At 41.3% G+C, this 24,953-nt stretch overlaps 1 long non-coding RNA gene across 2 annotated transcripts in view; it reads right to left on the reverse strand.

Annotated features, from left to right (window-relative positions):
- Positions 1–1,814: 1,814 nt before the first annotated feature.
- Positions 1,815–24,953, reverse strand: part of LOC120892777 (uncharacterized) — a 32,465-nt gene continuing 9,326 nt past the window's right edge. Inside the window, exons 2-9 of one of the 2 annotated variants that reach the window (XR_013424149.1) lie at positions 11,285–11,571; positions 9,265–11,186; positions 8,048–8,149; positions 7,870–7,939; positions 4,873–5,045; positions 4,632–4,746; positions 3,789–3,915; positions 1,815–3,162 (exon numbers count right to left, since the gene is read on the reverse strand). This is a non-coding gene — a long non-coding RNA (uncharacterized LOC120892777). Of the gene's footprint in view, positions 3,163–3,788; positions 3,916–4,631; positions 4,747–4,872; positions 5,046–7,869; positions 7,940–8,047; positions 11,187–11,284; positions 11,572–24,953 lie in introns of both variants that reach the window. The other variant, XR_013424148.1, reaches the window with a different exon arrangement.

Raw genomic sequence — 24,953 nt, forward strand, 5'->3', positions numbered from 1 at the left:
TGAATGTCCTTCCACCCAGGCTGGCATTTCAGTCTCTGGGCACTAAGGTCTGTGGCAGGCTTGTGTCTAAAAACAGCAGATTGTGACTCAACCCTGTCAGTTACTTTTATATCAAATTGCCTGATGGACTGGAGACGCTAAGCACGACATGAGGACATAGAATGAAACAGGGTGCCATCACAAGATGTATTTAGCTGTAGCCCTGCATAAGATGGGGACAGAGACAAGAAGATGGTCCAGATCCTGGTCCAAGAACTGAGTGATCTGCCTTGTGTCCATGATCAATCACAAAACAAACAAGTCAGGCACCGTAGCACTGGTCTGTAATCCCAGCAACTGGGGAGGCTGAGTCTGAAGGATCCAGAATTCAAAGCCAGCCTCAGCAATTTAGCAAGGCCCTAAAGCAACTTACTAAGACCCTGTCTCTAAATAAAATATTAAAAAGGGCTGGGGATGTTGCTCTGTGATTATGTGCCCCTGGGTTCAATCCGAGGTACCAAAAAAACAAAAAACAGCTTCTACCTTCTGAAGCAAGTCATATCAACTCCCCCCACCCCAACCCCAAACCCCAGTACTGGGGATTGAACACAAGGTCACTCTACTTCCCCAACCCTTTTTATTTTGAGACAGGCATAGGGTCTTGTTATGTTGCCCAGGATGACCTCAACCCTGTAATCCTCCCACCTCAGCCTCCCAACTTGCTGTGATTACAGTCGGCTAGGTCATTTTATCTTTCTCATCCCAAGAAAATTCATATAATTTACCAATATACATACAGGTTCCTACCTCTTCATCAGCAGAACACACTCCTGCAGGACTCAGAAGCATCTATTTGAAGTTCTAACTAACAGAATCATAGTCAACCTGGCACAAACCTGACACCTTAAGAGAAAAATTGCTTACAATCCCGAGGGCCACAGTGGGCAGGGCATCAAGATCAGAAGAGGTGCCAGGTGTGTGGTGCACTCCTGTAATCCCAGCGGCTCTGGGGGCTGGGGCAGGAGGATCTCCAGTACAAAGATCTCAAGGAGGATCTTCAGTAAAATCAAGGCACCAAACAACTCAGTGAGACTCTGTCTCTAAATAAAATACAAAATAGGATTGAGGATGAGGCCCAGTGGTCAAGTGCACCTGAGTTCAATCCCTGGTACCACCCCCAGAAAAAAAAAAAAAAAAAAAACAGGTAACCCTTAGAATTGGGGACCAGCTGTCCCCTCTCCATTGGCACACTGGACACCCCAGCATCCCTACACCAGAAACCAGCATGACTGGACGAAGGGGAAAAGAGAAACTTTCAAAGATTAAGTATTGACCAATAAGAGCCTGCACCAACTGTTTTAAACCAGAAAACACTGAGGTATCTGTCTTTAGCTTTCAAATTTAAATTCTTCCCCAGTTCTCAGATTATCTATTGGATGGAGCTCAATGGTTAAGTTAATAAATTGAGATCAGTTATACTTTATAAAAGAGAAATCTCTACAATATTGATTTGTTAAATAAAAATTACCAGAGGCCACTGTTTTGAACTGAGCTGTATACTAGGCTCCAACAGACTAGACTAAAAATCAAAAGGGGGTCACTCATGCTGAGGTTCCACCTCATCAAACCTAAACTTAGTTGTTACCTGGCCCTCTGAGAAATCAGGAGACAGATAACAGCTAAATTTCCCAAACAGACCAGTTTTTATTTGCATGAGAGTTGTAATCCTTTCCAAAAAAGTAACCTGAACTAACCCAATATTAACCAGTTACTCTTCTATTGTTCTCTCTCCCAATCCCAATGTTACAAAGAAAATAACTTTGAAATGACCAATCTACTTTTTAATTTTATTTTATTTAAACCTTCATTTATTTTTACGTGGTGCTCAGGATCCAGCCCAGGGCCTCACACATGCTAGGCAAGCTCTCTACCACTGAGCCACAACCCCAGCACCCCCAATCTACTTTTTGTTCTGAATTTCTGCTTTGTTCAACCCAGCTCAATCTCATTTTGCTTTGAGGAATGAAGTGTTGGTAAATACTAGAATACTGAATAAAGCCAATTAAGATGTTTAAACTTTCACATTATTTACTAGAAGAGCCAGTACTAATGTCTAAGGCTGAGTTTGAAAAAGAAAGAGGAAACAGTCTTGCACTTTTTTTTTTTGAACTCACAGCCTTGTGTATTCAGGGAAAGCACTCTACCAACTGAGCTATATCCCCAGCCCAAGTATTTCAATTTTTCTTTACTAATTATATTATTTTGCTATTGTTGTTTGTAGTTACCAGCTCAACCATTAGTGACTCCAAAACTCTAAACCCAAATATTTGTTATTCTAACATAAGCTTGTGGGTCTGACTTTTCACTGTTTCTTACATCATTGGGGATTGAGCCCAGGCATGCTGTACAACTGAGCTACATCCCCAGCCCTTTATTTTTTTTTTTTTATTTTGAAACAGGGTCTCATAGCTGGACGTGGTAGCACGTGCCTGAATTCCAACGGTTCAGGAGGCTGAGGCAGGAGGATTGCAAGTTCAAAACAAGCCTCAAAAAATTTAGTGAGGCCCTAGGGAATTTAGGAAGAGTCTGTCTCAAAATAAAATAAAAAGGGCTGGGGATGTAGCTCAGTGGTTATGAGATAGCAAAACCAGACCTGGTTGTAAAATGAAATCACAAGAATGTTATCATGAGAAAGAAACACGCCTGGGAAAGGGTCAGAGTTCCCTCCACCACCACCACCATCCTTCTGTCAGCCTTTCTTCAGGAAGCCTAATTAACCATAGGTCCCTACCATTTGGATTGTAAATAACTGTCTCTAGGAATCTGACTACTCTCTTTTGAAACGTAAACACCCCTGGACCAGGCTTCAGACACAAGGCCAAGGATTTATTTATGCCTGTGCAAAGAGCCAGTTCCTCCTATCGCTTTTTTGCTTCTGTAAACACACTTCCCACTAGAAACCCGGCACAAGGCTCCTGTCATGTAGGCTAGGAATTTTTTGGCACAAAATTGCCTATAAATGTTATGAGAAACTATGGGCCAGCGCGCAGAATTTAGAGTTTGTTCTCCTCTGTGCCGGCTGGAGTAAAATGAAGCATGAGTTCTCCGTCTTTCCGAGTGCCACTTGCTGCTGCTTGTCTAGCTGGCTTCCTGCAACGGTGACCGTCCTGGGTTCAATCCCTGCTACCAAAAACAAACAAAAAAAAAAACATGGTCTCACAAAATTGCTTAGACTGTCCTCAAACTTTCAGTACCCCCTGCCTCAGCCTCCCAAGCAGCTGAGATTACAGGCATGTGCCACCATGCCCTGCTCACTTGGCATTACAGACAATGCTTCCAAATGTCACTGACGGTGAGAACCAAGAGATGCCCCTTGATAAAACCAAGTTCTGGCTCCTCCCAGTCCCAGGAAAGACTTATTCAATAGATGAGGGTGGGACCCAGGAATCTGTTTTTTTTAACACGTGTGGGAGGTTGGGAGGGGCAAAGCTAGGAAACACATCCTTTAAGGCAGTGGTTCTCAATGTGTGGTCCTGGAACCAGTAGCTAGGACAACACCAGGGAATTTTTTTACAAATGCAGATTCTCAGGTTCCATCCACCCTAGAAGTGCTGAATCAAAAACTGGTGGCTGGGGCCCAGTGGTATGGGTTTTAACAAGCCTTATAGGAGATTCTGTTGCACATTTAAGTCTATGGACCAGCGCCTTCAGGAAATGATAAGCAGGCAGTGAACAAAATTTCTTAGCGTACCTAAATGCCACTCACCAATCCACAGCCACCCACACCCTCAAAATCAGCAAGAACCTACCCAGAGCCAGTCGCAATAGCCCATGACTATAATTCCAGCGGCTAGGGAGGCTGAGGCTGGAGGGTTGGGAGTTCAAAGCCAGTCTTAGCGATGACGAGGCGCTAAGCAACTCAGTGAGACCCTGTGTCTAAATAAAATACAAAAGGGTGCTGGGGATATGGCTCAGTGGTCTAGTGCCTCTGAGTTCAATCCCCAGGACCAAAAAAAAAAAAAAAAAAAAAAAGAACCTACCCATCATCACTGTGCCCCATACTGATAGCTGGGGCAGAGATTCTCAGGCTTTGCAGCAGATTAGAGTTACCCGGAGAGCTTGTAAATTTCCAGCAACCCAGGTAGCTTTGAGGGTGAGGCCACAGATCAGCATTTGTTTAAGACAATCAGGTGACTCCAAGGTATGGAGGCATGTGAGAACCACTATCTCAGCACCTAAATCCCAGAGACCAGACCTGCCAGAAAAGGTACAGGCTGGCAGGGAGCTTTCTCATTTATCCAGGGTTACAAGAAATGTCTAGGAGTAAAGACATGCAGGAATGTTTTCTAGAAGTCACTGGAGAGTTTGAAACACGCTCACCCTCTTGAGGGTTCCCCAAGATTCAAGAAGTGGATCAATCAGAGCGGGAAGGATAGACATTCTCCCCTCCTCCTCTTGACCCTTTCTGAACCCACTTGAGCACTATTAGCACTTTAATTAACATCGGCCTCCCTGAAGGGGTCTGGCATACAGTGACTGAGAGCAGGTCTGAGTCCCAGGGCTCTGGGTGCAGAGTGACAGGAAAATGGGGGTAAGGAAGTGGGGAGGGGTAGGAGACTAGGAGGAAAAAGGGGAGGAGGGGGAGAGCTAACCTTAAGAGGTTCCCATATGCCAACCTGGGGCTTCAGTCATGTTCTTGTTTAACAAGACTCCATTTTGCAGTGAGCCATCTGAGGCCAGGGGAGGTCAACTGGCCCCAGGTCACATCTGTAAGCGACAAAAGCATTCACCAGTTCAAATTTTAAGGCTCTGGATGGATGCCAGAGGGCAGGAAAGAGACTCTGAGAGGTGAGACACTGAACGAGGGTGAGACAGCTCAAAATTGATCCTTACCATCTAGATGAATCCAGGTGTCATATTCTGGATTTGGATCATGGGAAAGGAACGGGGGTTCCTCTGGTGACTAGAGCAGGAGTAAAGGAGAGTGCGCAGTAAGGGGTCAGGGCAGCAGCCACGTACCAATATACTGGGTGGATTTCCACATTCAAACAGCTGTGCCACAGCATCTGTGTGTAGCAACAAAATACCAGCCCCGTTTTGACCTGGTGCGGATGGAGAGCGCAAGGATTTTTGTGGCTTAGGAGATTTCAAAATTTTAAAAGCCCTTTGTCTTCTTCCTTAACTCATCCTTAATGAGGTCCCAGATGTCTCCACTGGGCCACAAGCACAGCATATCTAACTGCATTCCTGAAGACACAGTCCCCTCCCCCACACCCCCTCCCCAGAAGGTCCATCCTGGGACTCTGTGTGGAAGCTGGAGTAAAGGATTGTCACACGGGAAGAACCTGAGTGTGGAGGGCAGGGGAGAGGATTTCTAAGACATTGCACACATTTATCTCAAATTTCCCGTTTGAGCTGAGGAAAACACACTCAGGGGCACGTCATTGCTAGGCAAGATAATCTTTGTTTCTCGTTAACTGAGAGCAAAGGTCGCCAAGCCTGGAGAGAGTTGACCTGAGGGAAGGGATGGGACAAACTGAAGAGTCTAAGGAGAAAACAGCAAAAACAAATCGTGAGTTTCCCCACTTGAGTGATGTAAGTCAAAGGGTGGGATAAAAAGTGATAAGGGGAAAGATGGACTGATGTAGTTTGTCATGCAAGACTATGGCAATTGTTGAGATTTAAGGAAAGCAGAGAGCAAGAAAACAGCATCCAATGACAGCACTCTTGTCTGTCAGTAGCTACAGGGTAACAATGAAAATTCAACTGTTCAGATGTAAAATTCACCTAAAAGCGAAAGATCAGCACTGTCAAGATCAAAATTATCGATACAACATTTTTAGTAATGACAGCTCAAGTCCATGAAATGCTCAAAGATCCTTCGTGAAGCGGTGGAATGAAACTCCCTCACCTTCTACTGCAGGAAAATGTCGAGGACATTGCCTCAACTTAGGACAGGCCCCATAAATAACTGCTTCTTTCTTTTTACTTTTTTTTTTAAGCTAAGAAAAGCTTTCTTTCTCTTGAGGAAACAATTTTTTTTTTCATTCCTGAGCATGATAGTCCATCTCTCTTTCTCTATCTCCCTTTTCAATTTTTAAAGCTGTTAGGAATCTCAGGGAGGAAAAAAAATCCATCTTTCAAAGAGTCTTCTAATAATTTCAGAATCGTTTTAGCTTTTTTTCAGACACAACTAGATCACATCGTCATTTATTTACTGTGTGTGTGTGTGTGTGTGTGTGTGTGTGTGTGTGTGTGCACGCACTCACAAGCTAGAGACTGAACCCAGGGCCTTGCACATGCTGGGGCAAGGGCTCTGTCACAGAACTACACCCCCAGGCCCTGGCCATCTTCTTAGCTGCCTGAAGATAATACTCTTTTGACAAGCTAAACAGGCAGTTTCTTGGCAGGAATGCTTTTCAGCTACTACCCTCCCTTCCTGAGGATGTACTTAAATATGGATGATATAAACCAGAAATCCACGTAACTGGACACACATGTACTACAAGATGCCTCAGCCTGCAGAAAGCAACCAAACTAGCTAGGTGGCTCTGTGGGCCTCAGTGGTGTGGAAGGTCTGCCCTGTGGGCCTCAGGGCCCTGTGCTTCTGTAAATGTCATAGGCCAGCAGCATGGAATGCATGACAATCCATATGCTAAATATTACTAAATCCTGATGCCTCTCACTTTAGGAGGAAAAATGACTCTAACTAAACATAACTAAAGTTCTAGTATAAACACTCATTTTCTTCCCATGCAACTGATTTCACATGCATACACTACTTCTGAATACATCTCTCTGTGCCTCTATCCATTTTTACATTTTTCTAGTGTTGATTTACATATTTTCCCTACTCTCATTTTTCCTCCCTGTGGGACTGGGGATTGAATCCAGGGCTGCTTTGCCACTGAGCTACATCCCCAGTACGTATTTTATTTGAGACAGGGTCTTGCTAAGTTGCTGAAGCTGGCCTCCAATTTATGATTCTCCTGCCTCAGCCTCCCAAATTGCTGGGATTACAGGCATGCACCATGGGATCCAGCACTTTTTATTTTTATTTATGCTAACCATTACTTTTTGCCTGGGTTCTTAGTAAACCCTTTGTGGTACAAGAGTACACATTTCAACATGCTGCAAACAGAATGGATACAAGAAACTGAAAGAACCCTTTTCTTCTCTATGGCCATCTTGGTTTTTGTTGTTTTTTGGTACCAAGGATTTTGTTTTTGATATCAGGGGTGCTTAACCATTGAGCCACATCCCCAGCCCTTTTTTATTTTTATTTTATTTTTAGGGGGGTATTGGGGATTGAACTCAGGGGCACTCAACCCCTGAGCCACATCCCCAGCCCTTTTATGTATTATATTTAGAGACACATCTCACTGAGTTGCTTAGCACCTTGCTTCTACTGAGGCTGGCTTTGAACTTGCAATCCTCCTGCCTCAGCCTTCTGAGCTGCTAGGATTACAGGCATGCACCACTACACCCAGCTCAATGGCCATCTTGTTATCTTAGTGAAGACATATATTTAGGAATCTATAGACCTGGGGTCCTTCCAGGCACCTATCTCTCCAAACATTTCAAGATCACGTTGTGAACAGAAACTGAAATAGTAAGTCTTTAACAAGACATTAAGTATCTACCAAATCAAGATTATGATGGGTAACAGAGGGGCTGCGGTTGTAGTTCAGTGGCAGAGCGCTTGCCTTACACATGTGAAGTACTGGGTTCAATCCTCAGCACCACATAAAAATAAGCAAACAAAATAATAAAGATTAAAAAAAGAAAGAAAACTTAAAAAAAAAAAAAAAAAAGAAGACGAAGAAGAAGATAGGTAACAGAAACCGGGCACCAGGGGCTGGGATGTGGCTCAAGCGGTAGCGCGCTCACCTGGCATGCGTGCGGCCCGGGTTCGATCCTCAGCACCACATACAAACGAAGATGTTGTGTCCACGGAGAACTAAGAAAAAATAAATAAATGTTAAAATTCTCTCTCTCTCTCTCTCTCTGTCCCCCTCTCTCTCACTCTCTCTTAAAAAAAAAAAAAAGAAAGAAAGAAACCGGGCACCATGGTACTTTCCAGTTGTCCAGCTACCAGGACACCCAGGCAGGAGAATTGCTTGAGTCCAGGAGTTCAAGACCAGCCTAGGCAACATAGTGAGACCTCCATCTCGAAAGGAAAAAGAAAGAAAAAGAGACTAATTAGGTTTGGTGACAGAAATTCTCAGAACAGTAACTTTAACTCACCAAGTTTAATTTTTACAGGGGGAATAAAAAAAAAAGGCCAGAAGAAAATTCATTTTATTCTGAAAGTTCCATGAAAATACCTGGATGCAGGTACCTTCCAGTCTCTCCTCCTCAGGTGTGATCCTAAGACAGCATCCAGAGTTATTACCACCATAAAACTTTCCAGGCTGCCCACAAGGGGAGGAAAGGGAAGGGATGGTATCCTAAAGGACACACCAAGAAATGTTCCATACCACTTCCTCTACATCTCACTGACAAGAATACAGTGTCCCCACATAAGCATGGGCAGAAATACAGACATCAAAAATCAGGGAGAATGGTTACTGGGAGAACAGCAGGCAGGATCTGCCACATTGCTTTACAAATTGAGATTTTCATTAGCAAAGTACAGGATCCGATATTAGACATGCATTTGGTAGATTCTAATTCTAGACCATCGATCAAGTTTAAAGTTTTTACTGACTCATTTTTTTGGGGGGGACGGGATTAGTTTTAAAGACCCATTATCTCTCATCACTTGGGGGTATTTAAATTAAGTATTATATGGGGTATACATTGTATATTACAGAAGCCCTAAAAAATACCTCTGTGAATACACAGTTAATTTTAGCCACGTGTTTAGATTTACTGAACGAAGAACTTTTTCTGTCTAATGGAAACCTGGCAAGGCTTTATACAATAAATATCTTCCTCAATAAGTACATCAGCTTTTGCAAACCTGATCCTCCTTCAAATGCTTGTGGGAAGCTATTTAATGAAACCCACAGTGAATTTTGGAGGGAAGACTTCCATCTTATAATGTGAATAATCACACTCTATACATCTGGATCAGAATTTGAAAGGTTCACTTATCAGATTGTCCTAAAATCAACTTGCAGGTGATTTTAGCAGACTCAAAGAAAACTTCTAAAACAAACTCAAAATGCAAATCTCATAATGGGTCATTATTTCCCTTTTGAAATCTCATCTCATCCACTGCTATAAAGATCCCACTAGAGAGACGGTCAGTGGGTTTTGCAACTTTTCCACAGAACTAACCTCCACAGCTGCAGATGTAGGCAGATGCTGAGCGAGAGGCTTCCTTCTGTTGCTGAACATGTGTCAGGGAGAGCATTCATTGTGCAATGACACACATTTCTTTCAATGCCAAATGCTCAAAGTCTAAAAATATTGGGCCACTCAGAATAAGATAGGCAATGGTCCAATCGTGAGCTCACACTACATCAGTGACTTCATCCTCCAATCAGGAGGCCTGTGCAGTTTGTGGCTAGTCAACAGGGAACCTAAAGAGGCAGTTTCTCCCCTTGTGGGCCTCATCCTCACCAAACCTGGAGTGCTTACTCACTCAAGTTGACAGGAAACATTCAGGAATCCAGATCGATCATTCCACTGAGCTGAAGAGGAATAGGGTTGGGGACACTGGTTGCATTTCTCTCTGCACTTTTTGAGTAATGGAATTGCCCAAGGGAAAGGTGTGGTTTCCAGAGCACTGATACCCTGGTGGGCACATTTGCCCACCCCACCACCATTACCTCCAAGTCATAGTCATAGAAAGGGAGGAAACTTCTACCTCTGGTTTCTATTTCTTCCCCCTCTGAATTTTAAGGGAAGAGAAGAAAATTATAAAGTCAGGAGCCTGCATGTCCCCTGAGACATTTACATTTAAGCTGGACCAAGCACTACCCACATATCACAGGCAACAATTTCACCCTGGCAGGGAAATGGACTAAGTGACTTAATGGATATTTTCCATCTCTAATTTCCATGATTAAAAGAAAGAGGTTGAGAGGGGTACATGTGGAGCCTATTGTGAGTTTGCCAATGAATCCTAATTTAGATCAAAGAGAGTCTATGTGACATTGAACCATAAACACCCTAGTGTGCGTTACTTCAAGGAAGTTGTTAGTGTGTTCCCGATGGCTATTATGCGATATAGTTGCGCTCTCCAGCCTGCACCCTTTAATTACTAATATAGAAGAAAATCCCATATAAGAGGGAGGAATGTAAATGAGACCTCTGCTCTTTTGAACCTTTTATGCATTTGCCAAATTAAAATTTGCTGTGGACTTTGGTTTTCCCTGATGGCTGTTGGTAGTGATCATTTGGCTCATGGGATTAAATCTGACTTTCCAAAACTATTTCTGATCAGTGTGCAGATTTCAGACCTTTATGTATGCTTTGCACTGAGACATGGATCATCAGAACCAGATTGGGAACAACTTTGAAGTTTTCAAAGGTATGGAAGATGGAAGAAATTCTCTTTCATTCTCATCTTTCCTTCTGCCAATTGTTGTTCGAGGGCAGGTTGAGGGGCTGCAACTGAGAGAGGGGCTGGTGGAGTCCAGAGGCACAATATCACACCACACTCATGCACCACTTGTAACATGTACATGTGGTTCCTGGGCAGAAGACCTCACCTTAGGGACATGGATACAAATCCCTAGGCAGGACCACACTCACTTAAATGGGGATTGCTCCTACTAAGCTTTAAAGCATGATTTCAAGATGAGGACAACCATAAATGTTATCTTAAACAGCATGATTTTAATGAAACTTGCTTCTCTAGAATTCTTCTGCCCTCCACCTATATGCAGGAGAGAGAAGAAGAAGAAGGAAAAAAAAAAAGAATTGATAACAGCTTTGCCCTTAACTTAAGAGCTAAATATAGAACCAAGCCCTGTACAAAGGCCTATTAGACTGACAACTACTGAAGGTAATAACCATTGGGTGAGATTTGCCATGCCTAATACCACATCTTGTTCAATAAAGCAAACTCCTTCTTTGCCATCTGTCTCGTACTATGAAGAGATAATAATAATAAAATCATTGCTTAATGAGTAAACTAAGTAGAGGATAATTCCCTGGTAGATCATATTGATGTTCTTCTCCAAAGGATGCCATACTCTCAATGAGGCAGAGAACACAGGGGAGAGCGCGTGACCAAGCACAAACACGGATTCCTAGAATCAAAAACCAGTGCAGCATATGTCAGTATTTAAAGCCCCATCAAAGAAACATCCAACTTTTCAGCTGTAACCCAAATATAAATTTTCCTTACCCTGTCAATTAGCAGATTACAAAACTTCTGTAGCAGGAAGACCATTCTGCCAGCAAAGCCGTGGTGTTTGGAATGGATCCAGGTCAGACAGATGGCGTGGAAAAGGGGTGCAATGAGACATTCCCTATCGGCAAAGCCAACTGCTCTTCCATGCAGCAAATGTAACCTTTGAAGGGCCAAAGCCACAAGGTGAAGAGCATCGCCCACACGGCTGGAGGAGCATATAGATAGATGTCTAGACGCTCCAAGGTAAACCCCACAAGCAAGTCATGTGGCTCAGGGAAGCACTTGAAGGAAAATATGCACAACATTAGATAATTGTCATTTGGCACCCTACCCACCCACCTTAAACCAATGAGCAGAAAAACCTCCAAGTATGATATGACTATTTAAATTAAGATAATAGAGGGGCTGGGTTTGTGGCTCAATGGTAGAGCACTCACATAGCATGTTCAAGGCCCTAGGTTTAATCCTCAGCACCACATAAAAATAAATAAATAAAATAAAGGTATTGAGTCCAACTACAACTAAAAAAATAATTAAAAAAAAAGATAATAGCGGTTTCTTGTGCTCTTTGGAGTGCTGACTATACTACACACAGTCAAATGAAGTAACCATACCATGCGGGAAAGACAAAGGATATTTGCTATACTGTTATTAAATGCCACCTGTATATGTTACACTTGATTTGCAAAACTTATTAAATTATAAACAGCACTGACCCAGTTGCTTAGAAAAGCTGTATTCAGCAGTTTATGGTTAAGAAAGTTATTATGCATAGTAACAATACAGTCCACCGAATTTAAAGTGAATTTTAAAGTGTAAACACTAATTGATGACTTAACATTTTTTAAAATTTAAATTCCCCTTTATTAAGATCAAAAAAGCAGAACCATTTCATTAACTTAAAAAATATATATATATATATATTTTTTTTTTATGGGGCTGGGGATGTGGCTCAAATGGTAGCGCGCTCGCCTGGCATGCGTGCGGCCCAGGTTTGATCCTCAGCACCACATACAAAGATGTTGTGTCCACTGAGAACTAAAAAATAAATATTAAAAAATTCTCCTCTCTCTCTCTCTATCTTTAAAAAAATATATTTTTAGGCCAATGAAATTATCTCTTTAAATTCAATTCATAATATCTAAGAGTCTGAGGCTGACCTCCAATTTGCAATGCTCCCACCTCAACCTCTTAAGTAGCTGGAATCACCACAACTCCCAGTTCCCTGCTCTCCTTTTAAAGGTAGTTAAAGAAGTTACAGATCCAACAAAGGAAGCCACATTCCCATACTCGCAGCACTGCTCTTTCCTTTCCCAAGGTCTAGTGAAAAAGTCTATTGTCTTTCCATTCCATTCCAATGCCCCCAAGGAAGGAGGTAGTTATTTGTTTTAAGTTCTGAGTCAAACTTTCTCTTCAAATGGAGAAGTAATACCTGGTACTATGCAGTTCAATGATGATGCAAAAGAATAGGCTGAGTTTGCATCATAATTCCTATTTTAGTTGGCTTGGATCTTGGCTGGTAGCGCCAAATTTTGCACAGTGAAATTTAGTGCCCAAGTATAAACTGAAGTCCTAGTTTTAAAAAATTCCCCCTGCAGGTGATCCTGCATCCCCAGCAGCCTGGTTCCACCTTGACACCTGGCAGCCAAGTGAGAGACATGTAATTGCAAAGGTGATGATTGCATTTTTTATTTTCAAGATGCTTTTCTTTCTATCACTGAATACTAATTCTTTTCTTCTTTTCTTTCTGCTCTTTGTGCTCTCTTACTCACTAGGCCTGAGGTCAGGGTGGTTTTGTTTTTTGTTTTTTTGTTTTTGTTTTTGTTTTTTGAAATAGTGAAGAGACACTGAGACCATTATCCTGACAAAATTCAGCTAAGTTGGTTTTTTTGTTTTTTTTTTTTTTTTTTTAGTTGCTTTACAAAATGGACTATGCTTTCATCCAGAGTCTGGGTTTTCTTTGACATGATCTTGACCAAACAAAATAGGAGAGAACTCAGTGTCATGCTCTGTCTACAATGGCCCTGATTAAAGAGAATGTAGACCTGGGATTGCAATTGCAAGGTTGACCTGCCAAACCTGGAGTGGAATTTTATGACTAGCACCACTGTTTTCACTTCAGAATGATCCATAAGAAAGATGACCCAGTAATTAAAATAACAATTAACTTGGTCATCAGTTTAAACTTTTCAACACAGGCCCCTGCCCTATATCTACACCCTTTAAAGAAGAAAGAGGGGTGGTGGAGCACAAAAGCCTCACAGAAGTTTCAATTGCCTATTTTAACGTTGGCAATTTATAACTGACAATTATGTTGTTAATTGATAGTTATTTCAATGAGTTGTCATCCATGTAGATTGTTCAGATTAGCAATGTTGTTTCTGCATTGTGATTAAACCACTGGGTAGCTGCATAAAAAACTGTTGTATTCTATTATAGATACACTCTAATATCTCAGAAGGGAAAAAGGGCCAGCCCCCTTTAAAGATACAGATGACTTTTTGAAAAGGCTGGGAGTAACAAAGTCTTGTTGAAATACGATCTTTAGCAGAAGATTCGATTAATGAAATGTAATGTTTAAAGAAATTTTTTTCTATGTAAATAACTTATTAATTAGGTGGGAGTGACAGCCGGCAGGTAGCAAGGCTACAAAACATGCCAAGGAAAATACTATTCCTACCCAGAATGAGGCTAACAGAGACCCAGGTTTTCCCCTGGAACTCTCAAGAATTTGGGACAGGTGGCTAACTAAAGGAAACACCTGGTTTCTTTTTGGGACTAGAGACGAGAGCAAGTAAAATCCCTAAAAAATTTTGGCATGAAGGAAAGAGTTAGAAAAAAATCACAGCCCCAAACTAAAGAACTATATGTCAGGGACTAGAGATGTGGTTCAGTAATAGACTATTGCCAATATGTGAGGCCCTAGGATTGAACCCTGGCACCACCAAAAAAAAAAAAAAAAAAAAAAAACTTACTTAAAAATGTTCCTCTACGGTTTTTTTGTTTGACAGAGTCAGAGTCTTTTTTTTTTTTTTTTTTTGTACTGTGGGTTTAACCCAGGGGTGGTGCTCAATCACTAAGCTACATCCCATCTCCCCCCCCCCTCTTTTTTTTTTTTTTTTTTTATTAGAGAAAGGGTCTCAATGAGTTGCTAAGTTGTTGAAACTGGATAGGGTTGAATTCAGGATCCTCCTGCCTCAGCCTCCCAAGCTGCTGGCATTACAGCGGCACGCCACCATGCCCAGCTGACAGGGTCTTGCTATGTTGTCCAGACTGGTCTCAAACACCCGGGCTCAGCCCATCCTCCTGCCTCAGACTCTCAAACAGCTGGGACTACAGGTGTGTACCACTGCACCCCGCCCCTTCTCTATGCCTTCCAAATCTTGAAAAAACAGATTGAAATTCTAACTTTTTCTACTATATGGAAACTTTAAGCTATAGTCATTTTATTAATAATGGGAAAAGATTACTTTGGACATCTTCCAGCAACAACTTGGGAAGGCCCAACTGGCCCCTCCTCTCCCACGGGACAATGCTGGCCACAAGGTGGCAGCTACCCAAATCTTGGGTAGAGTGACCTGTTGGAACTAAACAGAGTCCAGAGGTCATGTCATAGAGTTTCAGAATGCAAGTGAATGTAAAGCAGTCAAGATATGGAGCATCTTTTTATTTCCTCTTAAATTAATTCCAGCTAACAAGCCTGGCAATAATTCTTGTGAAACTGAAGCAGCATTCTTCTTCATATCAACTGTACATACATTTTTTAATCTAGCTGCATCTAGGCAACATTGCCTTCTCTTCTCCTGCTCCCCACCCCAGATGCCCCACAATCAGGCTCCACGACCAATTAGCGCTGCTACACCACGGGACCCCCGGATGGAACAGTGCACATGCATGACCCTGCCCTGCACAGAATCATTTCCCTTTCTCCTGATACTGGAACTATCATTTTTCTTTAGATAATGAGCTTTCAGCTATACCCTTCTCCACAGCTTAGGTGGGACAGTCACTGCCTCCCAGACTCTAGGATGAGCACATACCTTAGGTCTAACCAATCAGGTTATTTTAGGCCCAGGCCCCTGTACATAGATCAGGGACAAGCATAGAACCCAATCAATTGGATAAGAACCCATCTTAGAACTTTTTCTGGAACTCCCAGGAAAGAGAAAAGAAACACTCTTTCTGCAAGGGCTGTTAGGTAGGGAGGATGTAAGGTTGGAGATGCTGGGCCACCACGTACAGACAGCATGACCAGGAGAGGCTTATAAGGGACAAAGTAGAGTCAGGGGAGAGAGGCTGAGGCCAGCAATTCAGTAACTGTATATTTATTCTGCAATTGAACAAACAGGTAAACAAACTGTAAGAGAGCCAAGTTTCTCACTTTCAGAGAAAGAAATTAAGAATATGGCAAGACAAAAGCTAAGATGAAATTTGAGACTTGGGGATTAGAATTGGAGGTTCTATGGGAATTCATTTTTTTTTAATACATATCCATATAGATAATGAGGAAATAAATATAGTTGGGTATATATGCATGGGGTAGACTACATATATTTCCCAACCTTGTCTACCAAGAAAGCTTTGATGCAATGACACCTCAGTAGCAGTGAGCACCCTTGCACCCAGATCTTGGGTTCTAACAAAAGGAACCGGAGCTCATTGGAGAAGGGAAAGATTCCAGGGGGAAAAAATATCATTCTGTGTGTAGTATCTTGTGGAAATGTTAAAAAAGGAATAGAGCAGGGTGCAATGACACATACCTGTAATCCCAGCAACTCAGGATTAGAGACCCTGTCTTAGTAATTTAGAGAGACCCTGACTCCAAATAAAAAATAAAAAGGCAGTGGTTAAAAGCCCCAGGGGCTGGGCACAGTGGTACACTCTTGTAATCCCAGCAGTTTGGGAGGCTGAGACAGGAGGATCACAGGTTCAAAGCCAGCCTCAGCAACTGTGAGATGCTAAGCAACTCAGTGAGACCCTATCTCTAAATAAATAGGGCTGGGGATGTGGCTCAATGGTTGAGTGCCCCTGAGTTCAATTCCTAGTACCCCCTCCCACAAAAAAAGAAAGAAAGAAAGAGAGCTCTGGGTTCAATCTTTGGTACAAAAAAAAAAAAAAGAATAAAAGCCTATGTAAGGGCCTAAAAGAACTCCCAGTAGCCAAAACTGGAACCATCTGAGCAACAAAATAGTATTGGATTACAATCCATATAGAATAAATATTGATGATATCAATACATTTCATATATTCCATAAGTAATTGAACAAATAAATAAATTTATTTATAGAAGGGACATTTCTTTTTTTTTCCATGTTTTTTATTGATACATTATAGTTGTCCATAATGATGACATCTGTTGTTACATATTCATATATGCACACAATATAGCAATATAATTTAGCTAATATCATTCCTCAAAAGGGAGGCCACGGAGACACAACAACTACTGTGAATGGAGCCCCTGGATTGACGCTTGAGCACGATTTAGTGGAAACACTGGTGCAGTTCAGATGGCCCTGGTCTAGTCATATTTTACCAGCATTGATTTCTTAGTCACGCCCCCCCCCCCAGGGCTGAGGACTGAACTCAGGGTCTTGCACATGCCAGATAAGCACTCTGCCACTGAGCTAAAACCTCAAGCTCTAATTTCTCAGTTTGACCATGTATCATTGTCATTTAAGATGTTAGAGGAAGCTGGGCAAAGGATCTACAAGAGCTATTTGTACCACTGTGCAACTGAATCTATACACTTAAGAGAGAGTGAGAGAGAGAGGGGGACAGAGAGAGAGAGAATTTTAACATTTATTTATTTAAGCTCTCGGCAGACACAACATCTTTGTTTGTATGTGGTGCTGAGGATCGAACCCGGGCCGCACGCATGCCAGGCGAGCGCGCTACCGCTTGAGCCACATCCCCAGCCCCTCAAAACAGTTTTATATTTTTAATATAGAGAGTGAATATAGAGCGTTATTGAAAATTAAAGAGAGGTCTGAGGATGTGGCTCAAGCGGTGGTGCGCTCGCCTGGCATGCGTGCGGCCCGGGTTCGATCCTCAGCACCACATACAAACAAAGATGTTGTATCCGCTGAAAACTAAAAAATAAATATTAAAAAATTCTCTCTCTTTCTTTCTCTCTCTCTCTCTCTCTCTCTCTCTCTCTCTCTCTCTCTCTCTCTTTCTCTCTTTAAAAAAAAAAAAAGAAAATTAAAGAGAGACCCTGTCTCCAAATAAAAAATAAAAAGGGCAGTGGTTAAACTCCTGGGGCTGGGCGCAGGGAGAAAGGGAGGCCAAGGCCTAGTGAGATGACACAGTGTTCACCCAGTTGTTCCTAGATGAGTGTACAAATAAATGTACAGTACCTACCAATACACTAAATTTAGACCAATAAATTCACAAGCTACTGAGAGTAAAGATGAGGCAAAGGGTTCAACAAAGAAAATATAAGCATTGCACTCTACAAAATGTCAGAAAGAAGTCAGAGATTTAAAAAATAATAATAAAACTGAAATGTTTGTATGTATGCCTTTCCAATTTTTTTTTTTTGGTCCAATACTTTTGATTATCAAATGAATTTACCTTTTTCATAAGGAGACTACCTGCCTAAATATGTGCCTGAGAAAGGCAAGAAAACTCAGCCTTAAAATATCTTTGCATTGAATGCTACAGAACATAACGTTCACAGTGTCCATCTCCTTTGAAGATCTCTATTTTTACCCTGGTTCTATCTGCAGGAGTAACACATTATCAATTTATTATTAATCATTAGCAACTTAGCACCGATTTCTTAACTAGGTTAATTTCTGCCCCATGGTAGGGTCTTGGAGGAATAGGGCATGAGGTAATTTTTAATGAAGAACTAGGAGGAAGGAAGGGTTTAAGTCTAAAGGGAGAGGACTGGATAGTGTATTGACTTTGGGGTCCAGTTCAAAAATTTCTGGTAGAAGGAAGAATAGACAGAGAAGAAAGGAAGAGGGAAAGAAGGGCACAGTGCCAAGGGCAAACCTACTAAAGACTGCTGTCCCCAGCCACAACTTCCAGTAACAATATCAGGGGCACCTCAGATCTGGGCCACCATGCAGTTATGCAGGCTATTATTGGACAAGGGTGCACACAGCAACTGAAATCAAGCTCCCCTTGCCAAGTCCTGAGTCCTGGAAGGAACTGTGTCTTCCCAGAGCAATGCCTTTCTTTAGATGATCCAAAACTTTTGCAGTAACACCCTACATCAAAATAATTTCAAGGCTTTTTGCCTAGGGAGGGACAAGAGGGTGTTGCTATTTCCTGGTTGCATAATCCTCTACCTCTTTGAGGAATGTGACAAGGAACTTCATTGCCTTCCACCTCAACTGTGTATCCAGGCTGCCATCACCCCTATCACTCTCCTGACATTTGGAATTGGCATAAGGCAGAGGCGGGGTGACTGTAGCTCAGGAAAGAGTTTTGCAACATCACATTCTTTTCAGTGCAGCCAACTGTCTACTGGAAACTTTTTGTGCATATTGATATAGCAGTGGAAGTAGTTAGAGGTGAATGACAATGGAGAAAAGAGTCCTGGGGATGTAGTCAAGTGGTAGCGAGCTTGCCTGGCAAGTGCGGGGTGCTGGGTTCGATCCTTAGCACCACATAAAAATAAAATAAAGATATTGTGTCACCTAAAACTAAAAAATAAAAAAAAATTAAAAAGAGTAGTATTTCTAAAAAAAATAATAATAAAATAAGCTATTTACTGCAAAAAAAAAAAAATGACTAGAGTCAAAGTTAGGGAAATCACCTTGATCACCACTACTTTCAGGACAGTGGTAATTTGAAAGACTGTTTCTAACATATTTTGACCAGGAGGAAGTAGTAAGTTAACATATTTTCTCTGTAGAGCAGTAAGGACATATTTATTCCTACCTGCTATTTTACTTACACAGAGACTCAGATTAAAATCCCATCAGGCCTCAGAGAATATTACCTGATGAAGATAACAAGCACACATGCATTTTGGGTTTTGCCCAAGCTCTTTTCTGCAGCTTCTTCTTTGCTAGTAGCTATAACTGAGGCTCACTTTGGGCCAATGATCATGAAGTATCTCCCCAGGACTGTGGCTACCTTGATAGAGCACCACACACCCTTAGTGGAACCAAATGAGCACCAGCCCATTTGTAAAGGAAGCTCAGAGGCTCATCACAAGCATCTATCTCTTCCATATTCCTAACCAAGGACACAATGTAGGTGGTGAAAAGAGAAAAGGAAACCCCCACTTAGGGGATTTTTGACTTAAGGTACCATCTGCCCTTGAGCACTATAGTATGTTGCTGTCTAAAATATTTGCTTTGGGTCAAAGTACCCTGAGTCTCCAATCGGTCCAGTGCAAGCACGTTTCTTAGCCTTCTCTATCTACACAGTTCCTCTACCACGCCTGAGGAAATAGATGTGAGGAGCTTCCTGACCAATTTAGCATTCTTCTCTGTTTGACTCTTTTTCATCCCCAGCTTGGCCACTCCTCCAAGAAGTCCCAACCTTAGTTTAAAGAGTCTCTCTTGCATTCTCCTGTGAACTCCTACATCCAAGGGGAACTCCTACATCCAGGGACTTCACAGGGGGCAAATGCTAGTTTGCCTATCTCCAAATCTCCTGTCATTTTCATTTCATAAACATAAAGTCATGCTTAAAGCATCAATCTTAAGCACTACTCAAAGGAGGGAGCAATTGATATTCAATGCACAAAATCTGGGGAAAATTGAGTCTATATCACTGATAATGATAAGTGCGGTTGTGGGTCATGAATCTGATCTAAATCACTAAAATCCATAAAAATAGTTACAACTTGTTCATAAAACACCTCTTGCGAGACTTTCCACAAGAAACTTTAGAAGGTAATGAAACAGCAGATAATGGGGAAAGCTAATTAACTCCAGCAAAGCTTTGATAGGCTGCTTTACCATATTAATTAGGTAGATCACTAACCCTTCCTCCCAGACACACGCCTTCTTCACCCAGCGTCCTGTGTTGATGGGTGAGGACCTAGATTCTTCTGCCATCAAGCCTACATAGCCCGGATTCGACTGAGTTTCACTATGTGGCTTCTTCTATCTCCCTGTACATTTCTGGGGCACCAGATAGAAGGATTTGAGCAAACAGATGCTCTCATTGAGAGTGAAAACTGTTAACAGTCCAAATCCATGTTCAAATTTTGAAATTAAAACCAGACCTATAAAACATAGTGAAAGATGTAAAGCAAAAGTGAAACTAGAAGGCAGAAAAATTATCAAAGAGGTTAAGAAAACCCTTTCATGTTTAGTTTCTCTCATAAAATAAGAAGACATGGGGAAAATCACTACATCTTAGACTCAGAAAGCCTTTTTTTACATTTTCCTGTTCCTCTTTCTCACTCTCTTTCTCTCTCTCTCTTAAACGCTGACAGTCTTGACCTTTGATCTCAGATTTCCCAGATCCATTAGCCATTCTGTATTATCATGGTATTTATCATCTTGAGCTTTTTACAAAAGCAGAAGGGCAATCTTCCAGGACAGTGAAACATTTGCTAAGTAATAACAAATACCATCTGCACCCCTCCAAATGGAGCTAATATTTTCAAGATAAAATAAGATTACTGAATATCTAGGCTTCATAAAGTACCCATTTGATTTCACAAAATAATTCAAAGGAAGGTAAGGAAACTGACAAATTATTAACTATTTAAAATATATCAAGAGGCATCAGGGCAAATGTGAAGTTAATCTGTTGATCTGTGGAAATTGATTTCTCGGACATTTACCTGAATGCTCTGTTGATAGCACCTTTTTACTTTTTCTTTTTTCTTTTTTTTTTTTTTTTTTTTGTGTGTGTGTGTGTAATACTGGCAATTGAACCCAGGGATACTCTAATACTGTGCTTCATCCCCAATGCTTTTTATTTTTATTTTGAGACAGGGTCTCTCTAAATTGCCCAAGCTGGTTCAAATTGCAATTTTCCTGCCTCAGCCTACCTGTAGCTGGAATTAAAGGCAGGCACTACCAAGCCCTGCTTGATACTATCTCTTAATACTTAAGAACTGCTTTAATAATCTTGAAGCAGGAAAAATAATTAGCATATATTTGTAACAAAAGGTGTATAGACATTGATGCTGTAATGATATATCATAATAAAGACTGTCCTTAAAGATAGCTTGCCTGAAAACCTGAAGGAGATGATTTGGGGACATTGTCAGGAACATAGCAATTTGGTAGTTGGAAAATAATTTAGACAGCAAGCAACGTGGTCTGCTTACCCAAACCACAGAGAAAATGTAATTAAAAGGGGGAATGGAAAATATTGTGGGTTTCACTAAAAAAAAAAAAAAAAAGTGGGTAAAAACTTTTTCTAACTATAACCTTCTCTTATTACAAATGTCAGCATAGGGTATTGATGAAAAGAACATGAATAGATGACAGACTTGTCCAAACCCTTCCTTTTAAACACCTGATATGCAGACAAGTAATAAGAAAGAGATAAGTCTAGAACATGAGACTGATAAATTTAGATACTTCATCCCATTGGATAAAACCCTGTACTAGTCTCCTTTTAGTCTCTTCACTAAATTAACATGCAAGTAACAGAAAAAAAGAGAAGGGAAAAAAAGAAAAGAAACTTGGTATTAACATTTAGAAACAAAACATCAGTCTTAGTTGGGCACAAGGACGCAGTTCTGGAACCCCAGCTATTCAGCAGACTGAGGCGGGAGGATAGCAAATTTGAGCCACCCTGGGCAATTTAGCAAGACCCCTGTCTCAAAATAAAATAAAATAAACAAAAAAACCAAACAATTAAAAGGGCTAAAGAGGTAGCTTTGTAATACAGCACTTGCCTAGCCTGTGAAAAGTCCTGAGTTCAATCCCCAGTACTGCAAACATTAAAAAAAAAGAAAGAAAAAAAAAAAAGATAGAAAGAAAGAAAAATGGTTCTCTTTTCCTCTACCATTTGAGTTTCTGTAAAAATGTAAGAGGAGTTATATGATAGAGCACTAGGGAAATCTCCATGCCCTTTACTATAATTTATTCTACTTGGAATTTCTTTCTTCATAAAGTTCAAAATTTACTTGAGACTTTCCAGTTAACACAAGAATATAATCCTAAGGTCTTGAAAAAAAAATTAACTAGGTCAGCATAACTTGCTTGTATTTAACTATCTAACACCACTGGCACTGTACTTAAGACTAAAGGGACCAGTTATTTTTCTGTCTTTAAGGTCAGGCTCCCTGTAGGGAGGCAGCTGAGGAGATGGAAGGCAAATGAGAACCAATAGAGTCTGGCTGCTCACAAACCAGCCAGGCCCCCAGGACATGGGATGGATTCCCAACCAGTTTAGAGAGTGGAGAGTGAGGATTCTGCAGGGGTGCAGAACAGTTCTTTGCTTTGAGCTCAGACTGGCTATTCCAATCAATTCATATTTCTCCTTGGGATGGGAATTAAGAATAGATCCATTTTCTGTCCAATCAGTGGGGCTCACCTACTCTACAAGACACAGTAGATCTCTCCAATCAACATTTTTCTGGCTGGGGCTGCCCCTCTCCTGGTGGCAAAGATGTAATAGATGCAGTTCAGGCAGAAGGAATAAAATGATATATTATTCAGCCATGAAAATGAAATACTTATATATGCTATAATTCAGGTGAATCTCAAAAACATTATGTTAAGTAAGAGAAGTTAGAGAAGTTTGGAACATCCAAAACGGGTAAATCCATTGGAAAATAAAATAGATTAGTGATTCTTAGGGGCTGGAATGAGGCTTAACAGGGAGTGTCTGTGTACAGATTTTTTTTATTTTAATATTTATTTTTTAGTTGTAGTTGGACACAATATCTATATTTTAATTTTAATTTTTTTTTAAATTTTAGTTGTATATAATACAATACCTTTGTTTTATTTATTTATTTATTTATTTATATATGGGGCTAAGGACTAAACCCAGTGCCTCACACATACTGGGCAAGTGCTCTGCTGTTGAGCTACAGCTCCACCTCAAGTCTGATATATTTAAAGATAACTCTAGGCCGCTATTTGGAAAATAGAGTACTGGGGTCAAGAAGAGTGTTATAGGGTGATCATATCAGAAAGTATTATTGTGATCCAGGCAAAATGTGATGGCTGCTGGCTTAGACACTGGCAAAGGAAGCCCTTTGGACTATTGACAGGCTCACTATGAGGGACAGGAAGGAGGGAATGTGACTGGTAACTTTTACATTTCTGGCACTGGCATTGAGATCGGTAAGATGATGCTCTTCACTGAGATCAATTCTGAAGGCCCAAGCTTAGAGACAGACTTGCAGAAATTGAGATTTGAACACAAAATTTGAAGTACTAATGCAACTTCCAATTGAGGGTCCAAATATGTAATTCAATATCTTGTCCGCAATTCATAGGAGAAGAGGAATGGCGATGGGAAACTTGAAACACTCCAAATTTGAAGTGAAGGGAAATCTTCCAAATGAAAGAGATCATCCAGTGAAAGAGCAGAAAGAGAAGAGCAAGCAAGAAAGAGCAAGTTGAAAACGCCAGCATTGAAGTATCAGGCCCAAGAAAAACTAGCAAAGGCACACCTGTAATCCCAACGGCTCAGGAGGCTGAGGCAGGAGGATCAAGAGTTCAAAGCCAGCCTTAGCAACTTAGCGAGATCCTGAGCAACTTGGCAAGATCCTGTCTCAAAATAAAATGTAAAAAGGGCTGGGGATGTGGCTCAATGGTTAAGTGGTCCTGGGGTTTAGTCCCTAGTACCAAAAAAAAAAAAAAAAAACTAGCAAAAGAGAGGGTAGAGGAAGGAAACCCAAGTGGACCCTGGATGTCAAGAGCTGGGCCTGGGGCTGTAGCTATAGCTCAGTGGTAGAGCACTTGCCTGGCATGCACAATGTACTGGGTTCGATCCTTAGCACCACATAAAAATAAATAAATAAAAAAAATACAGATATTGTGTCCATCTACAACTAAAAAATGTATTTTTAAATTAAAAAAAAAAAAAAGAGCAGGGACTGTTTGAAGAAGGGGCCACCAGCCACCTGCCCTGAACACCTTGGGTTACATGGTACATGATCTAAGGAGGCTGGTGTTGACCTTTTTTGAGAAACATTTTCAGTGGAGCAATGGGACAGAAACCAGATGGAAATAAATTGAGAAGACAGTGGAAGAGGAACTCCAAAGCTCCTGGCAACTCTTTCCAGAAGCTGACTGTGAAGGTAAGGAGTAGGCAAGAGTAAGACAAGCCAAAGCTCGGCTTCACTCCCCTTCCCTCCTGTGCATGGAGCATAGGAATAGCAACCGGGTACCACTAATTCTCAGATATCCATGATGAGCAAACCCAGGTCCTTCTGCCATTGGATACCAGACCGTCTAGCAACTTGACAGAAGGCAGTTTTTCTCTGCCCTTTTAGAACAAAACAAGAGAGGATTTCAACCTTGCAGCTTGCTCTCTAGTAATTCTCAAAGTTGTGGGGGAAAGCCTGGAGAACAAAGAAGGTGTGATCACCATGGGTCGGAGCCCAAAAAGCCAGCTTCAAATAATGTTAAAACTTTACTCAGGCCTGGTGGCGCACACCTATGATTCCAGCAGCTCGGGAGGCTGAGGCAGGAGGATTGATTTCAAAGCCAGCCTCAACAAAAGCAAGACACTAAGCAACTCAGTGAGACCCAGTCTCTAAATGAAATAC

This window comes from Ictidomys tridecemlineatus, chromosome 7 (genome assembly GCF_052094955.1).
Source record: "Ictidomys tridecemlineatus isolate mIctTri1 chromosome 7, mIctTri1.hap1, whole genome shotgun sequence".
NCBI lineage: Eukaryota > Metazoa > Chordata > Mammalia > Rodentia > Sciuridae > Ictidomys > Ictidomys tridecemlineatus.